Below are 26,174 nucleotides of genomic sequence, written 5' to 3' on the forward strand. Positions count from 1 at the left end.
TGTATCATCAACTATTAATACACAAATTTTACCAGATTTTTTTTCCCTGTGCTAGATAGATTTATGTCAACTTGACACAAGCTAAAGTCATCTCAGAGGAGGAAAGTTCAATTAAGAAAATGCCTCCATAAACTCAGGCTGTAAGCAATCCTGTAAGGCATTTTCTTAACAAGTGATTAATGAGGACATGGCCAATCCATTGTGGCTGATGTCATCCCTGGGTTGTACAAAAAAAGTCAAGTGGATCAAGTCAGCAAGCAGTACCCCTTTGTGGCCTCTGCTCCTGCCATCAGGTCCCTGCCCTATGTGAGTCCTTGCCCTTACTGCTTTTGATGATGAACTGTCTGGTACACAGAACTCTGAGTGAAATAAACTCTTCACTCCCCAAGTTACTTTGGTCATGGTGTTTCATCACAGCAATATCGTAAGAAATAGTAAGACATTTCCCCAACCACAATCTTTCTATATTCACCATGATGAAATTGTGTAGCCTCCAACAAGCCTGAAGCAGGCTGAGCCTAAGGAGATTACTTAGGGTGGAGCCTGCCTTCCTAGATCACTCTATTGTTCAGCCATTGCCCTCCTGCTACCTGCTGGGAGTCAGCCTAGCTGTTCCAGAGTCTGCATATGATCCTACACGTGGTCACCTGAACCTGGGCTCCAAGGATGATTTGGCGGGAATGGGCTTCCCCTCTCCTTTATAAAGCGTGTCCCCTTCCTTTATAAAGTATGTCCGCCATTAAAAATTGGAGTCTTGATCAGAATACTGTCTTGGCTCCATTTCTCTCTCTATCCGCCTAGATTCCCTCTTTTCTTTCAGTTCCAAGATGCCTCCCAGGCTCGAACTCAGACATGAGAGCCGCAGGTTGGCCCCAACAAAATTGATTGAAATCCCAGAATGTGTCATAAAGGGATTATCTCTGGCCACATTCCTGTCCTATGTTTCTTTGTTCATAAACTACTGTAGTATTATTCATTCATCTCATTTTTTGACATGTAGTCACCCATGTAAATAGTAGATTATAAGGTGGTAAAGGAGCTTTCAGGCATGTATCAAGCTGTTGGAGGATGGTTTTGTGCACTGAACATTCATTGCTCATTTCTGTGCCCAGAGATCTGGTTACAGTCTGGATATTAGCAATGTCATGTTTATTGAGCCAACTCTTGTGTCTATGTTGTGTAAAGAATGCATCCAATTATTTCTGATGCGTTAATAAAGAGATAATTAGCTTGTGAGTTGACAGAGAAGGCAAAATTTCCAATCCCGGGAAGCGGGTCCCAAAAGGGGGAGAGGATGGAAGAGAAGAGGTCGTCACAAGGCAGAAGGTCCAGGAGGAGTCATGATGAGCGATAAGGTCACCTATGGAGCAGAGCAAGCCAGGGTGAGACTCGGATTGAAGATAAAGGATCATGTGGCTGGGAAATAGATAGCTTAGAGGGTAGAATAGAAGAATATCTGCCCAGTCATAGTGCTTATCTTATTGATAAACTTAATGGGCCTTTGTGTAAATTATTTGGGAACTAGAATAGGAACACACAAGGGTGTCCTTCGTAAATTATAGCCTACAGCAAGAAGAGGTACATTGGTTGGGACCCTTCGATTAGATAGAGACAAGAAATTAATTTAGGTTGAAAGGATGGAAGAAAAGGAATGACACAAAATGCTATAATCTTCAAGGGAAGTGTAAATAACCCCCTCTGAGTTTCTACTTCCTGCCTTTGATACTGTTGCAGTGTCCTTGAAACATGGACAGGACAGTGAGGAACTAAAGTATACCAATTATGTAATTTTATTAGTTATGGGGTATGTTGGTTTCTTGTGCTTTCTCCTTTTATTTTTTTCCATTGTATTTGCTTTTTCTGTTTTCTAAAGAGCAAAAGAAGGCCTAAGTTGGATGGATGGGGAGGTGCAGAGGGTCTGAGAGCAGATGAGAGAGAGAGAACCATGATCAGAATATATTTCATGTAGCAAACCAATAAGTTCAGGAGGAACTGAAATGGAGGTGAGCCATAAATGAACTTTTATTGCCATGAGTGTTGAGAGAGCCTAGAATCCTAAGAACGAAACCACCAGGGAGCATTGTCACGAGCATTTGTAATGTAAAGATTGTTATCATATAACAGCCCAACCAAGTCATGTTTTAAAGCAACTTATTAGTACTAAACTGAGAAACTCAAGATTCAATATTAAACGTTTGAAAATGGGAAGCTGTTCAACATCTCCTCAAATGGATAATAAGTAAAACCAAGCTGGGAAAAAGGCAAAATATACTCACCATTAATATTGTACACAAAATAAGATGCCGCTAGGTACAGGACAAGAACAAACTCTCTGAAAAGGTAGTTGCAGTCCCCATGGAGCCTCATTAAAGTAGCAAGGCAGGAACAGGCAGATTGGCAGCAGGGAGCAAAGCCTTACATGTGCCAACAAATTGTCTGATAGTTTCTATGTTTCCAACATAAAAACTACATGAGAAGACAAAAGAAAGAACAGGAAAAGAAAGAAAGAGGAAGAAAATGAGAAGAGGGAGAAGGTGGAAGAGGAAGTACTGGGAAGAAAGGGCAACATATATTCGTGTAGCATTTATGAATTTAAAATGTGAGACATCTGATGTGTTCAGGAATACCTTCTTTTGTGGAATATATTGCTATGTGTTGGAAAACTGAGACATAGTAGAACAATTTATTGTCACAGATAAAGTTAATTAAAATACTTTTAATTGATAAAAGTATCTCATAAAATTTATTCAAATTCGTTTTCCACAAGAAAGATGATATATGAGATCAGATCTTCAAAAGGGCCAAGCTGTGATCTTTGATTTCTTTTCCCCAACATTTTCTCTTCCTATCCTCTCTTTCTACTCTCCATCCACTCTCTCATTCTCTGCCTTTCACCTGTCCTCTTCCACATTCTCCTCTTCATTTTCACCTTCCATTTTTTGTTTTCTACTGCTATTCCCTTTATTAATTTAGTAAGTCTTTCCATGTTACTCTCCTTATTGCACTGAATGAATTATTCTCTGTAACACTTGGAGAGCTTGCTTATTGCTAAGAAGGCATACTGGTAAGTAACCTGCATTGCACTTACAGGAAGGCTTTGTATTTTAGGAGACAGTTTCTATTCTTGCAAGGTTGCCTTATGTAGTGGCAGTGGCTACTAGTAAGTATTTGATAACAATGGTGTTATTTACTTATTAATACTGTGAGAAGGAATTGAATAGTACCTGATTTTCAGAATCTTAAAGTTGGGTATTGTATTTTATTAGGAAGTTTCTTCAAGACCATGAAGCTGGCAAAACATCATGGTTTGCAACTATAATCCCACCAAAGATGTGAAGACAGGAAGAGCACAACTGAATATAGACTGAAATGTAGGAGTGTGGTGTGTGTGTGTGTGTGTGTGTGTGTGTGTGTGTGTTTGTGTATGTGTGTATCAAGAACAAAGCACAGAGCAGAATAGGAAAAGCATGGATAGTTACTTAGGGGTGGTCTTTAGAAATATACTCTTAAGTATAATATATCACTGCTGCCCACAGGCAGGAACTCAGTCACATGACCATAACTAATTCCTGTGACAACCGGGTAAAATAATACAGTGAGAAGAGGAAGGTAGCCAATCTGTGCTCTATACTTAAGTAACTGTAATTACTTTGATCATTTCTAAGTTTCATCACATCTAAAATGTACTTAAAATACCTGGGATCAAGAACGATTAAAATTTTGATGATAGTTTCTGCTTTTATTATGATTTAATTGCAACCATCTTTTCTATTTTAATGATAGTCAAAATATCATGACTTTTAATATCATGTATGCAATAACATATGGCATCATCTCAGTAACTTTTCAGTAAAAATACCTTAATAGCAGCAACAAATTCAGGTTCTAGTACATTGATAATTTAAAAGTATTAACTAAGCTAAGTTATACTTATGAATAACTTAATTTTTTCATGATTTTCAGAAAACACAACAAATATCTCTCTTAAAATCAGTAAGCAAATTAAATAAAAAGATGAATTGAGAGGATAAAATACTAAGAAATTCTGAGAAACTGGGTTGTCATATAAATCATAAGATTGCTGTACTTTAAAATATGAATTTGGTTGATATTATGGAAAATACTTGTCAAATATTTAACATGTGTAACAAATGACATGACTGTAATTGTGATAATTAATGTTACATACAAGGGAATCTCCTTATTAAATGGAGTTATACTGAAAACCTGACAACCCAATGATTTTATTTAAATAGTTTAGAAGACTTAAAATATAGAATCGATGTTATGACTTGTCTAAAATACAGCTTTTCCTGCCCATTTTTTAGCTTATGACTTGTGTTTACACTGTCATTGATCCAGTTCTGAAACTTAGTGCTAAAGATCTACACAAATGTGTGAAGGAATGTTTATTGACATCAAATGTTCTCATTTATTATTGTGAATGAAGGGATATGTTTAATGAGGTGGAGAATCATTTTCTAGAAAACATTGCTCTAATTTGTAACATCATGGCTATATTTGCTCCATGACTCCTCCAACGTTTTCATTCTTGAAATAGTGAAGAAGGGAAAATCGTCTCTTCCTTATTAACGTTTAGGACTTTTTCTTTTGCTCCAGGGCTATTCATAATGCTTACTTTTGCCTTAAATAATGACATTTTATTTAATCTTTTCTGTTATGTTTAAATGTTTAAAAGATTACAAATAGTATTATTTCCCTGACAGCTTTGTAAGTTAAAATAAAAGTGCTAAATCTGGGTAACGTTCATGATATAAAGTATTTACTTTCTGCTCTCTTTTTCCATATGAAAAGGACTGCCAGATTTTTAAGTTGAAATAAATTATGACTGATAAGAATTTCAAGGAGAAATATTATCACTTCTATATCAACATAGATACTGCTAATCCTCAGTTTTTCTAAGAATAGTCTTGAACACACCTATAAAATTTATTCAGTTTTACTATATTTATTAAAAAGGATAGACATAAAATTTGCTGATATAGTGTATATGTTAAAATGGTCAGCATTAAAGTGAATAAAATTTTTGCAGTAGATATTGTTTCTTCATTTCCAGTAATACTTGTTAATGAAGATTCTTTCTATAAGAACCACAGCTCGTGCCAGTTTGCTCAGTGATAACCCAGAGCTATCTCATGCAAACCTCCAACAATACTTTTCACTGATGAATTTTTTTTTCATTGTTAGTCTCTCTCTTTCAATTTTGAATTTGTTGAAAGAATTTCTAATGCTCGAAATAAAATAGTCACTCAGTTGCTTATTGAACTGAATATAAGCTAAGTGAGTAATTGTAATTAGAATACTGAATGAACTGTCTTGGGGACTGTCACATGCTTTTGTTTATGGGTGACAACTTTTCACTTAGAAATTGAAGAACAATCTGGTATGCTAAGAATGCTGAGCTTAGTCCGCTTTCACTTGCCGTGTAATACTTCACATTACAGGAAGAACAAGTGTGCTCCTGTTAATATATCTTACACTGAACTGACCCCACAGAGGTGCATTTCCCTTGATATTTGAAAGCTCCAAAGATGAAGCAAGATTTAAAGAATACAAGTTTCAAGCTAGGAGGAATGGCACCTACCTTTAATTCCAGCACTGGGGAGTTAGTTCAGAGGCAGGAGGATCTCTGTGAGTTTGATGCCAGCACAGTCTACATAGCAAATTTCAGGACAGTCAGAACTTTATAGAGAGAGACACTGTCTTAAAAACAAGCAAACAAAAGAAGTCTGATGTTTCAGTACCAAAGATATATAAAAGGATGTTGTGCTGATTTACATTTATATCAAGTTAAACTAAACCTAGGATCTAATATTAGTTCCAATATTACAACATAGAAACAAATGTTCTTGCCATAATCTTCAAGGTAGTACATTTGTGAAATCATGGGCAAAAGCCAGAATATTGTACCTAGCTGTCAAAAGCAACACAGCAGTATTATCTCAGTGTCACCAATAGTAAATTTTATTTCTGCAAAAAGAGCTATTCTCAATATTCTAAAAGATATGAAACTGTCATAGGTCTAATATATTATAATCATCTTTTTAAGTAGTTAAAGCGGCTTACAAATTTTCAAGACCCTTTCTTCAATGTCAACAAAATCTAGTTAAGATCACTTTGGTGTAAAATTATGTATAGGATCAATGCACTCTTTGAGTCTTTTAATTTTCCTCACAGTAACAAAGAAGCATTCTTGTATAATTGTCAGCCTTAAAACTACGTATACCATATTTATTTCAATATGTTTAGGGGATATTACGAAATAAAAGTAGCATAACAAGTACAATAGTCCATGATGTATGTTTTTTAATACTGGGATTAGAGGATTTAAAGTAGGATAATTCTCTATGTGGAATCTGTTTTTGCTCAGCAACTCAGGTTGAACTTCCTCATGTGTGTTCTGGCTTGCATTGCCGGAAGTCATGTCACAGATTTCAGTTCCAGCTCATCTCCACTTATTATCACTAGACCTGTCAACCATATGAAATGACCCCCTTGTGCGTACCGTGTAACACAAGAGAGGAATGTGCTAAAGCGTCTCAAAAGCTACCACCTCAAAGAGATGGTTTCAATTTCAACTTAGCCCTTTTCCTGCTGCATCGTTACATTAAACCTTCTCTGGGCTTGTTGTTTTAAAATTGCACAGAGTTCATTTCTCTTTTCATGGGTCATCTGAAAGGATGTATTGCACCATGTAACATGCCCTTTGTTCTTTGGTTGAGTAGCTGTCATCACTTAACTTCCATCCTCCCCTCTCTCCCCTTTTATGCAAATGAAAGCAAGCAGAGCGTTGCACTAAGTTAAATATATAGTTATACATTTTCACCCTTTTATTATTCTTTCTCACGTAAAATAATAAAATCCCATTTCATTACCATTTGCTGAGTTTTTCCTATTTTGTAAGGGAATAATTTCTTTTCTTTTTCCTTTTCTTTGTTTTGTCACACAAAGCAGAGAGCCACCAAAGATGGGATAAAGACAGGAAGTGCTTGAGCTGAACTGAGCACACATAAGCCACATGATATGTCACCTTACATTTGCTGTCACCTTGGTGTTCTCCTAAGTCCTAAGGGATCTATTTTTTACTAAACAAAAGCCTTTTGTAATTGTCATATTCTTCCGCCTTGAAGAAATCTTTTCTCTTGTAGAGTCATATTCTTTTTTAAAATTTTAACCTTAATTAGCCAGTTCTAAGGTCATGTTTCTTCTCATATTTTTGACCTCCAGGGCTGGGTGTGACAAGGTTTAGTGTTAATCATTATTTCTGACTTCATCTATTCCCCCACTGATCTCATATATACTCATATCCTAAAGTGCGTTTATAAGCTGTTGACTCCCAAGTTTATAGTCTTGTTGGAGCCTTTACCCTGCTGTTTATACTTACAATTTCTAGTTTAATAGACATAATTACTTGGATACCAACATTTGAAAATTAGGATGGAACATAGGGCTCCCAATGAAGGAGCTAGAGAAAGTACCCAAGGAGCTAAAGGGGTCTGCAGCCCTATAGCAGGAACAACAATATGAACTAACCAGTACCCCCAGATCTCGTGTCTCTATTTGCATATGTAGCAGAGGATGACCTAGTAGGACACCAATGGGAGTAGAGGCCCTTGGTCTTGCAAACTTTATATGCCCCAGTACAGGGGAATGCCAGGGCTAAGAAGTGGGAGTGGGTGGGTAGGGGAGCAGGAGGGCAGGGGGAGGGTATAGGGGACTTTCTGGATAACATTTGAAATGTAAATGAAGAAAATATAAAATTCAGTAATCAAAAAAAAAAAGAAATTTAGTATGCGGAAATCAAGAATTCCATAATTGGTCCACAAACCTGTTAACCTTTCCTAAATCTGTCCACCCTTGTTGATTTGTTGATTGGGCCAATACCATTGAGAGTTGTCTTTTTTTTTTTTTAACTTTTTTATTTGCTCAATTCTTAATATTTTTAGGATGTACAGGTCAGACATAAACAATAGAAAGGGTCTATCATATACAGGCTACCATCAAATACTTATAGGAGACATGAGTAACTGAATACACACACTTTAGCTGTAGTTGCCCTTTTTATTCTGATGATTGCCTTTGCCTCCAGTCTAGTGTCACTGCTTTCAGTAACATCTATGTGAGTTCTACTCTAAACAATTGCCATGGCTCCTGATATTTTGGAAGCATAATAAGACCCAGCCATTCTTATCTAAAAGTTTCCATGCAAGGCAACATCAAACACCTTCATATCAACATGCCACGTACAAAGTAGATTCCTGGATCAAATATGATCTCCTACACATACTATCCAAACCATGTCAGGGCAACACTGGGCTGGAATAATGTCATGTCTTAGTTTCCCCTTCATTCCTTCACCTAGGAATGTTTTTCTTTGGCACAAGCATAGCCTTCTACATTTTTAGCTCCATATACTCTTTGTTTAAATGATGAGTTTTCAGCAAATATTTCTTTGACAGGATACTAATTAGAAAAATGGTCTGTCAGTTTAGTATTCTAGCAAGTTTAGAATTCCAGTAGGCAGTAGACTGACAGAGGAAAATTGATAAAATTTGTAGCCCAGACTGGTTACATAGTAGCTTACAGTCCAGCCTGAGCTATAAGGTCAGACCTTGTTTTTAAATTGTTTTTTCCCCAAAAGAAAGAAATATTTGTTCTTATGCTCTACCTATATCTAGTCTGAGCAGCTTTCTCACTCCTGTAGATTTTAGGCTTCGCCATGTGAATTTAAAGATTGGTTTACTCTTAATAATCACCCTTCCTTTTAAACAGAGGTAAAACTTGAGGCAGTCCTGTGTTTCTGTAAAGTGAGCAGAGAACACAAAAGTAGAAACAAGACCCAAAGTTTCCTACAACGTAGACTGTGAGCAACAGAGGTTTTTATTGCAGTCTCTTAAAGGGTTTCTTTATATTTAGCACCGTAGCAATAATAAACCAATACATCTCCTGGGTGGATGCAATAAGGTACAATGTGCACAAGATATGAAGCCTAGATGAGACTATATTTTGCATCATGTCATCCATGACAAGCATTACTTCCTTGGAAATAAGTGGACTCATTCTGCATGCCTCTGAGTCCTTTGAGAGCAAGGCTGAGAACTGACGCTGCGAATCTGGTTTCCATTCTTCTGAGATATTTTTCTTCCAAACACTCAATCCTTGCAGTTTCTGAAATGATTTCAGGAAGAGATTCATTGTGTAAGCTTTGGGTCAGGAATTTTAGCATCTTAGAATAAACAAATGCATGCAGAATTTTTACTAGAGAACAGGCATAGGGCCCAGAAATTAGAGAGTCCTTGAACCACCCTCTTGTCATTTTCACTTATTTAAAGACATAATAAAATAACCTCTCGTTAGACATTCTTTGCATTTCTTTCCCCTTCATTCACCAGCTTCATCCACTGTTCCATTGAGTATTCTCTTTAGAACTTATTACTTAAATATGGATAGAAAAAGCAATGCAGCATGCAATTTAGCTATGTGCAGCACAGTGGTATTATTCTGTATTTTTGTAGCATATGGTTCCAAGAGTTCATTTTATTGATAGCCTATTATAGCCTGAAGTGAATCATCCAGGAAGTTCAGATCTTATATGTCACTCAAGTGAATATCCAGTATTTACTCTGTGTATCCTGAGTAATTTAAATCAACAAGCTTTAAATATTTGTTCCAATAGCACACTGTAATTCTTACTGATTAGGAAAAATGGCTTCAATTTTGGAAATATTCCACCACTGCTCCAATTGCTTCCAAAAGAGGCAAGTATTAATATGGTCACATATTTCTCTGATTAAGAATGCCACTTATTAATCTATAGGCCATTTTAAATTATCCAGTGCCAAATGTATCCAGTCTTTTTATAGATTTTGTTGTTATTCTCATATTCTAAGGAAATAAAAACAAATTGCTTTAATGTATATATTCAACTATACAGTTAGTTGATTATATATATATACATATCATATACTATATTGAACATTCTATTACACTGTATAATTGAACTAATAATTATTTAACATACTTAGTATAAAATGTAAAGCAGAAAAATATTTTGTAATTTCAAGAAAACAAATCATTCTAATTTTTTCTAAAGAGAATCCTGTTTCATATTAAAACACATTATTATTCATTCGATAGACATGAAGAAAGAATTTTAATCTGGATGCAGTGGTTCATGACTTTAATCACAATATGGAGTCCAGAGAGAAGAAAATCATTAGCTCATGGCCAGCCTAAACAACACAGGAACAAACAAATGGATAGTAGAATTTTATTGTCCCAAGAAAAAATTCTCATATATTTATTTTGCTGTATATTCTTTACTACTGAATACTTGTTATTCTGAAAATGTTATTTTTATGCCATTCAGAAAGATAATATTCAACCAATATTTTGATTTTTATGTTCATCTGATGATATGTTTATCTTCCTATCAAGGAGTCCATCACTAGACCAGTGGGCTTTGTTCCTAGTACTGGGGCTGCGGATGGTTCACGCTCATCATGTCCCTTTGATTCTGTAGGAATTGTGTGTAGTGAAGGGCAAAACGCTGCGTAATAAATCATCTTATCAGCAGCTTCTGCATTCCCTGAAATGTACCACAGCAGGGGACGTTTCCATGGCTGATGTTTCTGTCCTACCACATCTCAGCTTCCTAAGCAGCCTTTGCTCTCATATTCAGTCCAGAGCCCTGTTAACACACACGAAGAAGATAGGCATACCGTTCTAGCTCTTCTGCACTTGTTTAATCCCAGTGACACACGTTTGTCCAAACATAACAGATTCATTCTATTTAATACAATTAATCATATTGGAACAAAAACTTTAATTGATCATAAAATAATCTCAGAAAATGAGTGTGTATACTGTGCACAAATGATTAGTGATGATGGCAAAAAATTAATGAGTGAATTTTTTATAGTACTGTGAAAGTTTTTTTTGTAACATTGAATAATTAAGACGCAACATTTCACCCATCTTCAATTATTTTTGTGTTCAGAAACACTTTCATAGTTTTTGTTTGACTAGTTTTCCTCTGTTTTCAAAGGCATATTAATGGCTTTTGGGTTTGGGGAGACAATTGACTGATATAATACATTAGTACTTCCTGCAAGACAAATAACATACACTTGTTTGAATTCAGTTAGATAATTGACTTTATCCTGAAATATAGAACACCTTGAGCATTGATTTCTTGAGAAGCCTTCTGAAGAATAAAATGTTAGTTTTGTGTGTACCAGGGTAGTATATCAAAAAATGCTAGAATATTAGGTGCAATGATGTATGTTTCTAAAAACAGAGGTTTCTAAAAAAATCACAACTGTGACTTAATGTGCACCTTAGTGGGAGTTACTACTGCTGTGATGAAATACCATGACCAAACACTTTGGAGAGAAATGGGTCTTCAAGCTTCCGAATCACCGTTCATCATGGAAGGAAGTCAGGGCAGGAGCTCAAACAGGGCAGGACCTGGAGGCAGAAGCTAATGCAGAGGCCATATAGAGATGTTGCTTAATGGCTTACTTCCCCATGGCTTAGCTCAGCCTCCTTTTTTTTTTTTTTTTTTTTTTTTTTAATAGAGCTCAAGATCATCAGCCAAAGGACGGCACCACCCACAATGGGCGGGACCCTCTCTCAGGCAGTTAGAAACATGTCCTGCATGCTTGCCTATAGCATGATTCTATGGAGGCTTTTTCTGAATTGAGGCTCCCTCTCCTCCAGAGACTCACCCTTCGCTCCTGTAAATTGACAAAAAAAAAAAAAAAAAAAATGGCCAGTACAGTGTGCTAACGGGAAAAGGAAATGCTTTTTCTCTTATCTCTGGAGTTTTATGTGTCAAAGTAGATAAAACAGGGCACCAAATAATTAATATGGCACAAACTATATTCTGTTTTTAGGTAAAAAGCTATGATGCAGAAATGCATACTTTAGTTTTAAATTTTATTAACTGGAAGTAAAGCATTCTGCATCTGCTCGAATTTCATAACATAAAGTCACAAGGTTAGAGTCACAAAACCCGGCATATCTTAAACAAATTGATGGTTGAGGCATCAACCATTTTATTAGCTAATAAAAACTTGATCAAGATTACTTAAAAACACTTTCTACCGTGTCAATCAAAACATACAAACTATCAAATTATATTTAAAATATTTCTTGATGAATAAAATCTCAAAGTATGAGCGTAGGTATTGCAATATATGATAGATAATAGAGTGATTATATGTACACTGCAATACAATAGCCAGCTATGTTTATCAATCAATGTCTTAAGAAGTGTTTCTTGATTGATACAGAATATATATGGAGCAGAGTGCCCTTTCAGTGACACAGGTTTGATAGTCACAGTTGCAATATACATAAGATGTCTAATTCTATCAGCTAAAGTATTTACATAATCACAATTTAACTTTCAAAGAATCATAAATTTCAGATAATACACTCAATCACACTTGCATAAATGGTTGAGATCACATATTTCACATGCTTTGAGATGGAATTATTAAACCCACTTTAATCACAACTAAGTACATGATGTGCATTAGAAACTGCTAAATTTTTTTTATCAAAAGTCTTCCAATTCCCAGTGTTCTGAATTTTATTAGTATTATCTTCATGAACAAATAATTAGGATTTAAAAATATTAATTCATTTTTTCTTTTCATCCCTTAAAGAGAACTTGTCAAGGCATAATTAAAAATAACAGCTACATAGAACCCAACCATTATTATTAAAATATATCTCATGAAATCAATGGCATTTGGCTTGTCATCTCTCAGCTTCATTAAGGGGTATTTCAAACATACATCATTTTCATAATTCACATGCAATTCTTACATTTGACAAATACCTCCAAAAATTTATAGCAGCTATGACAATATAGTCTACCTTTATGAAGAACTAAAATTTAAAGCACTAAGATTTCTCCAGTTAATTCTCAATTGTTCTTCTGTCTTATGTATTGTTTCTTCCTGTAAAAATTGTGTTATAAAAATTATTTGGGAATTTCTACCTCACCTATGATCATTTAGTTCCCAAATAAAAGACACAAAATCTTTATATTTATAATAAGCGTTAAAGCATTAGAACTGGACAGATATCAACTCTCTAAGCTATTTTATCTACTTCCCTATCAATAACTCTATGATACAACTTGCCATATTCTGCCTGGGCCACTCTTACTCCAACTGTCTGTGTCTTTTATTTTTCTGTCTCCGTGTGTGTGTGTGTTTGTATGTGTATGTTTGTAGGTCTATATTAGAGGACTATGGAAGAGGAAAGGAGAGAATAGAGTAATATAATATGCATGACATGAAAACAAGAGGAAGTTCATTAAGGTGCAGGAAAGAGATAAGAATGAGGAGCTGATGGAAAGGGCATCGGAGGAATAGAATGAATATATAAACAAAGCATGCATGACAATACCAGACATAATTTCATTGTTTTGTATGATGTCTTCAAAATGTGTGCATTCTTTATCTTGCTTTAATTTCCCTCATGATTAGTAATTTAGGGGGTGGAGAAACAAATAAAAATTTTAAAAAAGATTAGTCATTTAAATGAATAGCTATACTGCTCAGTCTTTATCTAAACTTAAATCATGATTTTTAAAAAATATTTTAAATTATATTTATCAGAGTGAAGGAGGACAGAAGGGGTATGTTCACATGAATGCTGGTGTTCATGGTTGCCAAAAGAAGATAATTCAGCCACTGGAACTGGAGTTTAAGGTGGTAGTGAGCCAACCAACGTGGAACCATATTTGAGTTTTTGACAAGACTAATATGGACTCTTAATCACTGAGTCTTCTTTTCAGGCTCAAAATATTAAAAACTTCAGTTTAAAAACACATACCTTAAGGAAGAATGAAGGAATTTATGCTGTCTATATGAATGTACATACATTAAAAAGCAAGATCAAATATCAAAGTTTATGCAGACAGTAATAAAATTTAAGTCTGGTAATGGTCTACAGAAGATGATGTAGGTGGGAAGTTGCCAAAATTTGTCAGTATGCTTTCACATCTGAGATATGGGTAATATTCATTCAGAAATTGCTTGAAACTTATAAGAGTGATAGAAACAGTAAAGGTGCATGAAAATTTAACAACAAAACTTCAAAAGAAAGGATGGATAACAGGAGACAGAATTTCCTTACCAGTTAATTTCTCTATACTTGACTTTCTAAGCTACAAAATCTATTAAATGGAAGAGCCTATATATGATATTTGCCACCATTGATATATAAAATAATAGGAACTAAAAAAAGAAGTAAACCTAATAACTGAAATATCATCTTATAAAATGTCTAATATATCATAGAATTATATGGGCTGTATCATGAAATATACTTATGATAAGAGAACTAAATGTCATATTACCAGTTGTTTTATTCAAATTTGTATGCAAATTTTAAGAGTTTCTTGTATATCCAATCTCTGTTCACTAGTTTTGAACCTATTAATATAAAGTCTAAATATATTTTAAAAGGCATATTACAATTCAGTTTGAATTTCCTTCCTCCACTTTTACTGTGTAGCCTCATTCCTGTTTAATGTTAATAACAGATGTGGGTCTTATTTCTCCCATCATAGCAGGGATTTCCTTTCATGTGTCATGTTGTTGTCAAGTTTTCAGCACCGTTATCTCCTTCAATATTCCCTACAGATGGGCATAACCTACTCTACTGCTTGAAAGGCTTCTGATATCATTGTGTAGATAAGACAATTTTAACATTTTAATTTGAAAGTGACTTATGTTTTCAAGTTTGTAGTATTTCTGCTGTATGAATTAGGGTATCTTAGAAACCTTCTTTGTGTATTAGTATCTAGTGCTGTAAAAATAGACATGGGTATTGATTTGTTCTCTGGGAAATGAGATACATATGTGCAAAATATTATCCAATTGATTTGTTATGTGAAAATGCACATCTCTTCACGAGAAACATTTCCTGGGGGGGAAATATTGGCTTCCATAGTTGTGAGATATTTTCACAGTGCTGCTTCTAATATGATTCTCAAACATATGTGCTCTCTTGTTTTCATTACTTTCAGTGACCCTTTGCTAAACATTCTGGGCATCAAAATATTACTGTTCTTATTGCTAAAACAAAAATGACAAAAACAAAATATGAATTTTTAAGATGATGACATATTTTATTTTGATTCAAAATGATACAATAATATAGAGTATTTTGTTTTTGTCATATACAGCCTGACTTATTAAAATATACTTATAGTAGCTAATGTAAATTTTTAGTGGTAATATAAGTAAATACAACCAGGAACATTGAAGTAATGAATAATACTGTATACTACTTAATTTAATAAGATGGGTGTATCATTGCATATATTGTAAATATATTAAAGATTTTGTTATGGGATGAAACCAGGAAGATACTGTGTTAGTTTTTATAAGACTGGCAAGATGACTTAGTCACCAGGAAGTAGAACTTTTTTAATGGACTAGAAAGTTTAAGATCTACAGCATTTTTTTTTCCATTTTTTATTAGGTATTTAACTCATTTACATTTCCAATGCTATACCAAAAGTCCCCCATATCCACCCACCCCCACTCCCCTGCCCACCCACTCCCCCTTTTTGGCCCTGGTATTCCCCTGTACTGGGGCATATAAAGTTTGCAAGTCCAATGGGCCTCTCTTTCCAGTGATGGCCGACTAGGCCATCTTTTGATATATATGCAGCTAGAGTCAAGAGCTCCGGGGTACTGGTTAGCTCATAATGTTGTTCCACCTATAGGGTTGCAGATCCCTTTAGCTCCTTGGCTACTTTCTCTAGCTCCTCCATTGGGAGCCCTATGATCCATCCATTAGCTGACTGTGAGCATCCACTTCTGTGTTTGCTGGGCCCCGGCATAGTCTCACAAGAGACAGCTACATCTGCGTCCTTTCAATAAAATCTTGCTAGTGTATGCAATGGTGTCAGCGTTTGGATGCTGATTATGGGGTGGATCCCTGGCTATGGCAGATCTACAGCATTTTTAAAGGGAGTGAGTCATGGGGGTGGACTTTGAGGTTTCAAAAGCCCATGTAAGGCTCAGTTTCTCTCTCTTTCAGCCTATGGATCAGGATATAGTTCTCATCTACTTCTCCATCACTATGCATACCATGTCTTCTGGTTCTGCCCAACATGGTGATAGTGGACTAAATCTCTGAAACTGTAATTCCCAACTAAATGCTTTCTTTTATAAGAGTTACCATGGTCAGGCTGGAGAAACGGCTCAGTGGTTAAGAGCACTGACTGCTCTTCCAGAGGTCTTGAGTTCAATTCCCAGCAACCACATGGTGGCCCGCAACCATCTGTAATGGGATCCAATGCCTTCTTCTAGTGCATCAAAAGACAACAACAGTGTATCCATATACATAAAGAAATATTTAAAAATAGAAAAGAGTTGTCATGGTCATATTCTTTTTGTGGCAATGAAACAGTTACTAAGAGAGATACAAAATCATTTAGAAGAATAAGTGTGTATTTAATATAAGCTACAGAAACACGTGATAATAAAAATTAATAAGTTTCACTACTCAGAAGCAAAACTCATTAATGACTTGCAACAGTAAATATACCTGTTGATATTGTCTGTGCCACTAGAAAGAAATTATTAATATTAATATGGTGAATTATGTTAAAATAATTATTAACATAATAGTCTTATTTTGATCTATACTGTTTACTTCACAGATATTATCTAACAAATAAATAAATTTATCATACATAATTCAATTGAAAATGTTCAAGTCTTATATTCCAAAAACATTTGTATTTGGGGCTAGCTGGATCATTTAGTAAACATAAATTATAATATTAAATAAACTAATGACAAATTTTCAAAATGTAATGAAAAATCAACAGAAAAGTAAATATCATAACTTTCAAAACTGAGAACTTTGTAAACTCAAAAACTTCATATAGACTCACAGAATTATCTATTGAGTTCTTCAGTATGTGATTCAGAATGCTGAGAATGCGAGCCACCAGCAAACATTTGCTTAGGACCATTCATCTCAAGTAAGCTTCATTTCCTTTTTGACTATATTACTAGATTCCTAGATCAAATGATTAGGAAAAAATAGACCCTAGAGGTTGTTAGAAATATCTCATTATACTTGTTGACAGGAAGATAAACTCGTCTCAGGACAGAGTTAAGGAGAATGATTGCCTGAAATATATAATGGGTGCGTCCCAAACTAAGTGTAATTCCCTAGTGAAATTTTTATATCAGTTTTTTTTTATCAGTTTTTATAATTTAACACTTTATCAATAGGAGAATGAATGCATAGGAAACAAATTCAGTTACATTTTCAAATAGAAAGCAAATAGAGCTACAATTGACAGAAACTTAGGAAACTAAGAGAAAATGGGATGCCCTGTTTTTAAGTTAAAATTTAAAGACATTCTGTGGTATAGAAACATGAAGCCAATATTGGTTTTAAAACTCTTTATATTAAATATTTTAGAAGTGTTAATAAGCATCATGGTATACAAAATATGAAGAACAGATTTGACATGAAAGAATAAAAAACGTAACAAAACAAAAGCACATAGATATCCCTAGCAGCACTCAGTGGATCACAGGATAAAACAAAAAGGCATGAACACGGGGAGGGAATGTGTTTGAAAAGGAAAAGGCAATAAGAGAAAGATAAGAGAAAATGGGGAATGAGAATAACCAGCATGAATTGCATACATGAAACTAATTGTCAGAAAACAAATTCAACTATAAAATGGAAATCATACTTAATGCAAATCATTAAAACTACTAGTATGCATTCTACTTATTCAAAAATTATTCTTGGGGCTGTGTATGATGGCATAAATCTAATTTCCCCAAACAGAAGCAAAAGCTTCATAATTACTGAGAGTTAAGAATCAACCTGGCATGCAGAGCAAGACCTAGACAGTTTCCTGAGATTCCCCCACGTTAGCCTGTGTCTTAGGTTTTCTATTCCTGCACAAACATTATGACCAAGAAGCAATTTGGGGAGGAAAGGGTTTATTCAGCTTACATTTCCACATTGCTGTTGATCACCAAAGGATGCAGGACTGGAACTCAAGCAGGTCAGGAAGCAGGAGCTGATGCAGAGGCCATGGAGAGATGTTACTTACTGGTTTGCTTCCCCTGGCGTGCTCAGCTTGCTTTCTTATAGAACCCAAGACTACCAGCCCAGAGATGGTACTACCCACAAGGGACACTCCCTCCTTAATCACTAATTGAGAAAAATGCCTTACAGTTGGATCTCATGGAGGCATTGTCTCACCTGAAGCTCCTTTCCCTGTGATAACTCCAGCTTGTGTCAAGTTGACACACAAAACCAGCCAGTACAGCCTGCCACTAGGCTCCTTCTTTACTTTCCTAGTTTTTAAGGTTACTCCATGGTATATATTCACATCTGAAGATTTGGAACTAGTAGCTACAGATAACTCATGCACTTTTTGCCTTTCTGGGAGAGAGTGTACTTCAATCAATATGACCTTTTCTAATTTCCACCCATTTACTTGTAAAATTCATCATTTTATTTTTTCAAAGTTTCAATAGTTCATTTGTACCACATTTTCATTATACATTTGTAGTTTAAAGGACATGTATGTTGTTTCAACTTTCTAAATGCAGTGAATAGAGCAGCAATTTAAAAACCACAACAAAAAAACAAAAAACAAAACAAAACAAACAAACAAACAACAAAACCAAAGCAAAGCAAAGCAAAGCAAAGCAAAGCTAAGCAAAGCAAAGCAAAGCAAAGCAAAGCAAAGCAAAGCAAAGCAAAGCAAAGCAAAGCAAAGCAAAGCAAAGCAAAGCAAAGCAAAGCAAAACAAAACAAAACAAAACAGGCAGAGTGGAGCAGGGTATTCAGTCCTTTGGTCATGTGCCAAAGAACCAGATCATATGGTAGCTGTCCTAAAAAGTATGTAAAATGAGAAATTTACATTTGTTCCAGGTCATAGTAGCCTAAGTTTCTCTCAAAATGACATATATTATTTCTATTGTCCTTGGTTGCCTCTCAGAGGTTGAAGGTAAATTCATATTGTGAAAGAAACCACACAATTCAGATGTAGAACTCAGAAGATTCAAGTCAGATCAAACATCAAGGCCATTTTCTACTTTCTGGCTTTCACAATTCCTGAAGGTGCTAGGCTAGCTCTCACAAGAGTAAAGCAGTCAACAGTCTTCTCTAGCTGGGATGCTAAGGGACAACAACACTGACCAGCATGGCACAGTAAAGGTCCAACTGTGGCATATGTATCATGGGAATAATCAACAACAGTCTTATTGCTTCAGGGCCCTCTCAACAGGAGGAAAATCATTTCCGGTTCTAGAAACCTAAACAATTATCAGGAATATTGGGGCCAAGGGTCTTAGTGGAAAGCCTACCAAAGTCACGTTACTAGATGAGTGTAGCACCAAACTGCAGACATATTTTTTAATTTTTATTATTTATTTTATTTAATTACATTTCAAATGTTACCCCCCTTCCCAGTTTCCCCTCACAAGCCCCCTCTTCCATCCCCACCCCACTGCGTCTGAGGGGGCTCCACCATCCATCCACCCATTTCTTTGATGGATTACCACCCTAGAATTCCCCTACTTTAGGGTATCAATCCTCATTCAATATCCTTAGACATCGGGGATTTGCAAATCCTGTGATTTGATGGAACTAGAAAATATCATCGTGAGTGAGTAACCCAGTCACAAAAGAACACACATGGTATACACACATGGAGAAGTGGGTATTAGGCAAAAAGTTCATAATAACCACAAAACAACATACAGACCATATGAAGTTCAAGAAAAAGAAAGACCCAAGTGTGGATGCTTCAATCCTACTTAGAAGGAGAAACAAAATAATCATGGGCACAAAAGGGAGGGAGGGACCTGAGAAGCAATGATGGGGGAGAGACAAAGTGGAACAGGATCAGGTGTGGGAAGAAACAAGGGAGAAGTATATAGGGTCAGGATAGTAAATGGAGGTGTGTAGCATTAGGGGATGGGGAACTGGGGGATAGACTGTAGAAAGTTCCAGATGTCAGGAAAGCAAGAGGCTCCCAGGACCCAATGTGTATGACATTATCTGAAATACCTAACAAAGGGCAGAGAGAACCTGTAGAGACCATATCCGGAAGTTAGGTACAGCCATCTGTTGAGGGATGGGGCCACCCAAACTGTATTCTAAATTTATAATCTTACCTACATCAGTAAGTGTAGCTGGCACTACATATCAAAGAATTTTCTCTTTTCAGCAAGTAGAGACCATTACAGAAGACCATACCTAATCGTAAAGCAGAGATCAACTGGTCATGAGATCTCAACCCCAACGGACATATCTATAAGACAACTCCTGTACCTAAGGCTCAGGAAATATGGAAGAGTAGCAGAAAGATTACAAGAGCTAGAGAACCTGAAACTCTGCTGAAGATTGTGTCCCCTGGAGATGACAGGGAAGATACAAAGCATGCAATGACCATATGATTTACCTAAACAGGACCCAGAGAGTGGCAGTGCCTATAATCATAGTAACTCAGAAAGCACATCTCAAGGAACAGACCACTAGAAAGAACCACAGGCAACTAATGACTGTTGAGACAGAGAATTAGTATTTTCCAGGAAATCCCCCAAGTTGGTTAGCCAATACCACATGGTCATCCCTAAAATCATGTACACAAGCTACACTAAACATACTCACACAGCTGTGCTAATTTATTTATCTCTATATATACACATATGCATAATGTATCAATGATGATCAAATTAAAAAGGACTGTAAGTTTGAGGGGGGTAAGGGTTACATTAGTAGGAATAGAAGAAGTAGGAGAATAAAATTATAGGTAATAGTTAAAGTGATGTAATTGTATTTTAATTAAAAGATCAAGAAATTTTCAGAAAACTTTTTAAAGTCAAAACTGAGCCATGCGTGGTGGCGCACGCCTTTAATCCCAGCACTCAGGAGGCAGAGGCAGGCGGATTTCTGAGTTCGAGGACAGCCTGGTTTACAGAGTGAGTTCCAGGATGGCCAGGACTACACATAGAAACCTGGTCTTAAAAAAAAAACAAAAAACAAGCAAACAAACAAACAAACAAAAGTCTAGACTGGCCTTAAGAGCTGAAGTGAGAGAACTTGGTTTATAAAACCTAAATAAATAATCTTAAACACATAAAAGGGGTTAAAATCGTGGGAAATATATAGCAACAACAGTTTTAAATTGATCTTTGATATTTCTGAACAACGTTGTGGGGACAAAAAGGTAAATTTTTTGATGTTTTTGTTGGTTTTCTTTCTAGATGCTTGTTTAGATTGCAAGATTTTATTCTTGCAGTGGGCCATTTTATTAAAAGAGCATTAATTACTTGTATTTAAAACAATGTAGGTTACATGACTCCCTCATACTGTGCGTCACTGTGTGTTTTCTCTTTCCTGTTCTCCTCGTCCGGCTGGTTGTCTAGTCTGCTCAGCCTGAGCCCGCCTGCTGCTTCCCTAGTCCATGGCGATTGGTACTCACTCTACTAACCAACTCCAGGAAAGTAAATTCTTCTCATCCCACGACTTTCTTTCTAAGTTTGTCATCACCTCATCCACTCAATAAGCACGAGTACACATACATACAGTTTTGAAACTAGCTTGTTTTCATGAGATAAGCATGGCATGATTTCCGGGTACACACATACATTTTCTTTCAAATAAGGTTTTTTTTTCTGTTTGCTGTATAAAATTTTACATGTGTGCATATATAATATTGAATATATTAAATGAATATAATACTGGTTTTAAATATATATTAATCTATTTGGACATCTAGGCCTGTTTTATTTTCCAGGTAATAACATAGCATAGGCTCTATGTGGAAGAACTTAAATTCTTTTAAATGTATATCTAGAAATGATATTGTTATAGCATATGATAAATCCATTTTCAATTTTGAGGTGATATTAAATACTAATTTCCATAATGTATATACCAGTTTACATGTCTAATAGCAGTGTCTAAGAGTACCTCTTTCACAACATCCTCCCCCAAATTTCTTGTGGTTCATTTGATTTATGATATTGATTGTGATTAGGGTGAGATAGGATTTAACATAAAGTTTATACAACTTGTACATATTCTTTAGAATATTTCTCTAGAAAGGACCATCTGACACATGTACTGTTAAGTGTTTGGGGTTACAGCTAAAGTTGTGCTAAGAAAACTTTCCTATTAAACTTGTTTTATAGGGTAAATTTAAAGGATAAAATTAAAAAACAAATATAAGAAATTATTTAAAGATGAGAACAAATAAATGTAATATAAGAATCAATCCACAGGGAAAACGATGAGAGGTATTTAACAATCCTAACACAGTGAATAAAATTATCAGTCAAATTTTATTCTCCTTTTAAGAGAAAATACATTGGCAAACTTATACTAAAGCAACTGTGTAAATTCAAATATATTGTAATCAATGTCACTTTGTAAATGAGTTGACAGATTTCTCACTACTTTTAAACAGTGAGTATACAGTGCTGGTTTAAAATAATCCCATGAGATAAAAAGAATAGAGGCATAAAGAAAGGGTTGACCTGATTTTAACAGAGAAGCTTGTTATCTCTTTGTTAATGAATGCAGGCAAACTAAACTAAACTACTTACCCAGCTGTCTTAGGGCTTTATTACTGTGAAGAGACATCATGATCAAGGCCACTCTTATAAAGGAAAACATTTAATTGGCACTGCTTTTCAGTTCAGAAATTTAGTCCATTATAGTCATGGTAAGAAGCATGCTGGGAAGGGTAGACATGAGGCATGGTGCTGGAGAGGTAGCTGAGAGTTCTACACCTGGATACCCAGGCAACCGGAAGAGACAATGAGCCTCTAGGACTGGCTTGAGCTTCTGTAATGTCAAAGCCCATCGCTCAGTAACACACTTCTTCCAACAAGTGCACATCTATGTCAAAATGCCACACCACCTAGTAGTGCCACTATCTATGGTTCTATGGGGCCATTTTCATTCAAACCACCATGTTCCACTACCTGATCCCCACAGGCTTGTAATCATATCATATAGAAAAAATACATTTAGTCCAACTTGAAAAGTCCCCATAGTCTATAACAAACTCAAACTTGTTTAAAAGTCCAATGTTTAAAATCTCTACTGAGATTCATGAAATCTCTTAACTGTAATCCTCTGTAAAATCAAAATGAAATGCAGATCACATACTTCCAGCATACAGTATCACAGGGTATACATTAATTTCCCAAAGGGTAGAAAGGGAGTATAGTGCAAAAGTCCTGGACCAAAACAGGACCAAAAACCAAACGACCAAACAACCAAACAACCAAACAACCAAACAACCAAACAACCAAACAACCAAACAACCAAAACCAAAACCAAAACCAAAACCAGCTGGGCAAACTCCAAACTCTGCATCTGGGATATCAAAGAGTTCTTCAGATCTCCAACTCCTTTCAGCTTTGTTGGATGCAATACACTTCTCTGTCTTGGTCTGTTTCCACTCCGTGTTAGAAGTTATCCTTGGCATGTATCCCATGATCTGGCCTCTCCATCTTGAGGTCTATAAAGCAATCTGGGCTTCACCTTCACAGCTTCACACAATGGCCTCTCTAGGTGGGCTTCCATGTACGGACACCTTGTCATGTGCCTGGCCTCAGCAGCTTACGTCAATAAATGTTGGAAGACCCATGTTTCATGGCAGTACCAGAGGGATCCTTGGTAGAGTAGGTAGTGATGGCCTGAGCACTTGCCTTCATGCATTATTAGTTCAGTGGTCTCTGATTGAGTATGAATGTAATGTGAGGAGTGACTTTGCCTTCTGTTGTTTTGACTTCCCTGCAATAATATACGAAAACCTAAACTTATGAGACTAAGAAAGACTTTTTTCCCTTAAGCTGATTTTTGTAATGGTATTTTATCTTAGCAACAAGGAAGAAAACTAAAAAAAACATTACTCCATACAATTGTTGTAAACTAATGAACATTTATATTCTTTGTGAGATGATATAAATACACAAATCAGAAGAAACTATTGAAAATATGCAATATATATATGTATATATCCTTCCCACAGACACAGAAAATAGTGTATTATTTCTTAAAAGACACAAGACCTTTGTCAATGAAAATTTAATAAGAGAAACTACATTTTCCAAATTTTGGCAAAAAAAAAATACCCTTGAACACACTTCACGAAGGAAAAAAATGAACATACCAGTAAGCATATGAAAACTACATCTAATGACTTTTGACATTAGTAATACGTTTATATGCACACACATACACACACACACACACATACATACACACACACATACAACAATACTATAGTAATGCAATAATGCCATAAAATATAATATTATCAGTAAATGAAAAGCAGACTAGTAGTTATTTGAAGTGGAAACAAAGGGCTAATTTTAAACAAAATGGTTCTTAAAGCAAATTACTTTTTATATTTCTATTGCAGATATTGCTTATATGAGTATATTCATTTTTTTCTGAATGCATATCTTAATATATATATTAATACGATTATAGTATGTATGTGCCTCAAATATGTTTTTTTTTTTTTCGGCAAAACAAAGATGTATCTACCTAGAACTCACTCAGACATCTGGAACAATATACAATGGACTTTAACCATCAGGACACCATTTACTTCAGGCAAATTAATCATTGTCTCTTAACTTCAGCCTCTTTTGTTTGTTTCTTTTAAAGACAGGATCTCGTTATGTAGCTCTCAAGGTGTAGAATTCACTATGTCGATCCATCTGGCCTCCAACTTCTGAGACCTGGGAAATTTCAGTCTTGCTCATACAGAAGATGAAGATAAAGGTGGGCATTTAAGACAGTTAGGGGAGCTGGAGTGATGGCTCAGTGGGTAAAAGTGTTTGCTGAGCAAGTGTCAGGCCCTGAGAACCCATGATGAGCCTGGACATGCAGCGTAAATGTTCATAGTCCTAGTGCTTCTGTGTGAAGGAAGGTAGACCAGAGCACATGGCCAACAGCCTCGTGTGTGCAGCCACAAGCAACGCCAGCCTAGCACCAAGCATGGTAAGTGAAGACAAACATCTGCACTTTCCTCTGACCTCCACATGTGTGCCACAGCAGGAGTAGTGCACTTGAGGTCACAACATGATTCTGAACACTCATACATGTGTACACCCACACACAAAACACACTTTTTAGGATACAGTGTGAAGAGACTTTGGAACAATCAGCACCACTCCATGACTGCTGATCAATATACAATATGTATCTTTGAAAAGAGACTTATCCTAAAGCAACATTGGAACAAGTAAATCCAACTTCTGTAACTCATGGTTGGATAAAATTTCACTGTATTCTGTGTGCTTTATTTGTATAGATTTAAGACAGTTTGTCTTACTCGCAGGGAGAATCTGAGACATCCTAGGAAGGCATTCTCAGCAGATGCCAAGAACCAAAAGTTATTTTGTGAAAATATCTGACCATGGTTGTGATGAAGCAGGAAACCTTTCTTCTATGGTAGCATAGAGAAGCCATAGCAAGTGTAAGAAAATGAGGACGGCATTCATACATGTGGGACTGTTCTTGTCAGTTCAAACTCCAAATATAGGCTAACTAATTATTTCTGGATTTTGTAAAATAACTAAAGGTGTACATTTCAGTATGCATAGCAGGCAGAGAGAGAAACTTATGGACTGCATTGTTGATATCACTGTGACCCATTTTGTTTTATTTATATATATATTTGATATCTTAAAAACACTTTCCATACATGAAGAGAAGCTTGTTTGATTCTGCAATACCAATTCATAAGAATTCAGGTTAAACTTTTGTGAAATGCTTTAAATATGCTTTTGAAATTATAGTATAATTACACCATTTACCTCTTCATTTTTCTCCCTCCAAACCCTTCCACCTTGTTCTCTTCTAATTGTGTGTGTGTTTTCCTGAGTTGACAAATATAATCTGCACAATATGTATGATGTTACTTGTAAGAATGTGTTTTCTGGGATGACTATTTTGTAATTGCTGACTTTTCTACCTATGCCCCAGTTCCCGAATAACAGCTCAGAGACTTATTTATTTATGAATTAGTTCCTAGGCAATAGCTTTGGCTCATTCTTGTAAATTATATAACTCATTTAAACTATTTTATGTCTGCCTCA

Source organism: Mus musculus, chromosome 5, assembly GCF_000001635.26.
Source record: "Mus musculus strain C57BL/6J chromosome 5, GRCm38.p6 C57BL/6J".
Classification (NCBI taxonomy): Eukaryota; Metazoa; Chordata; class Mammalia; order Rodentia; family Muridae; genus Mus; species Mus musculus.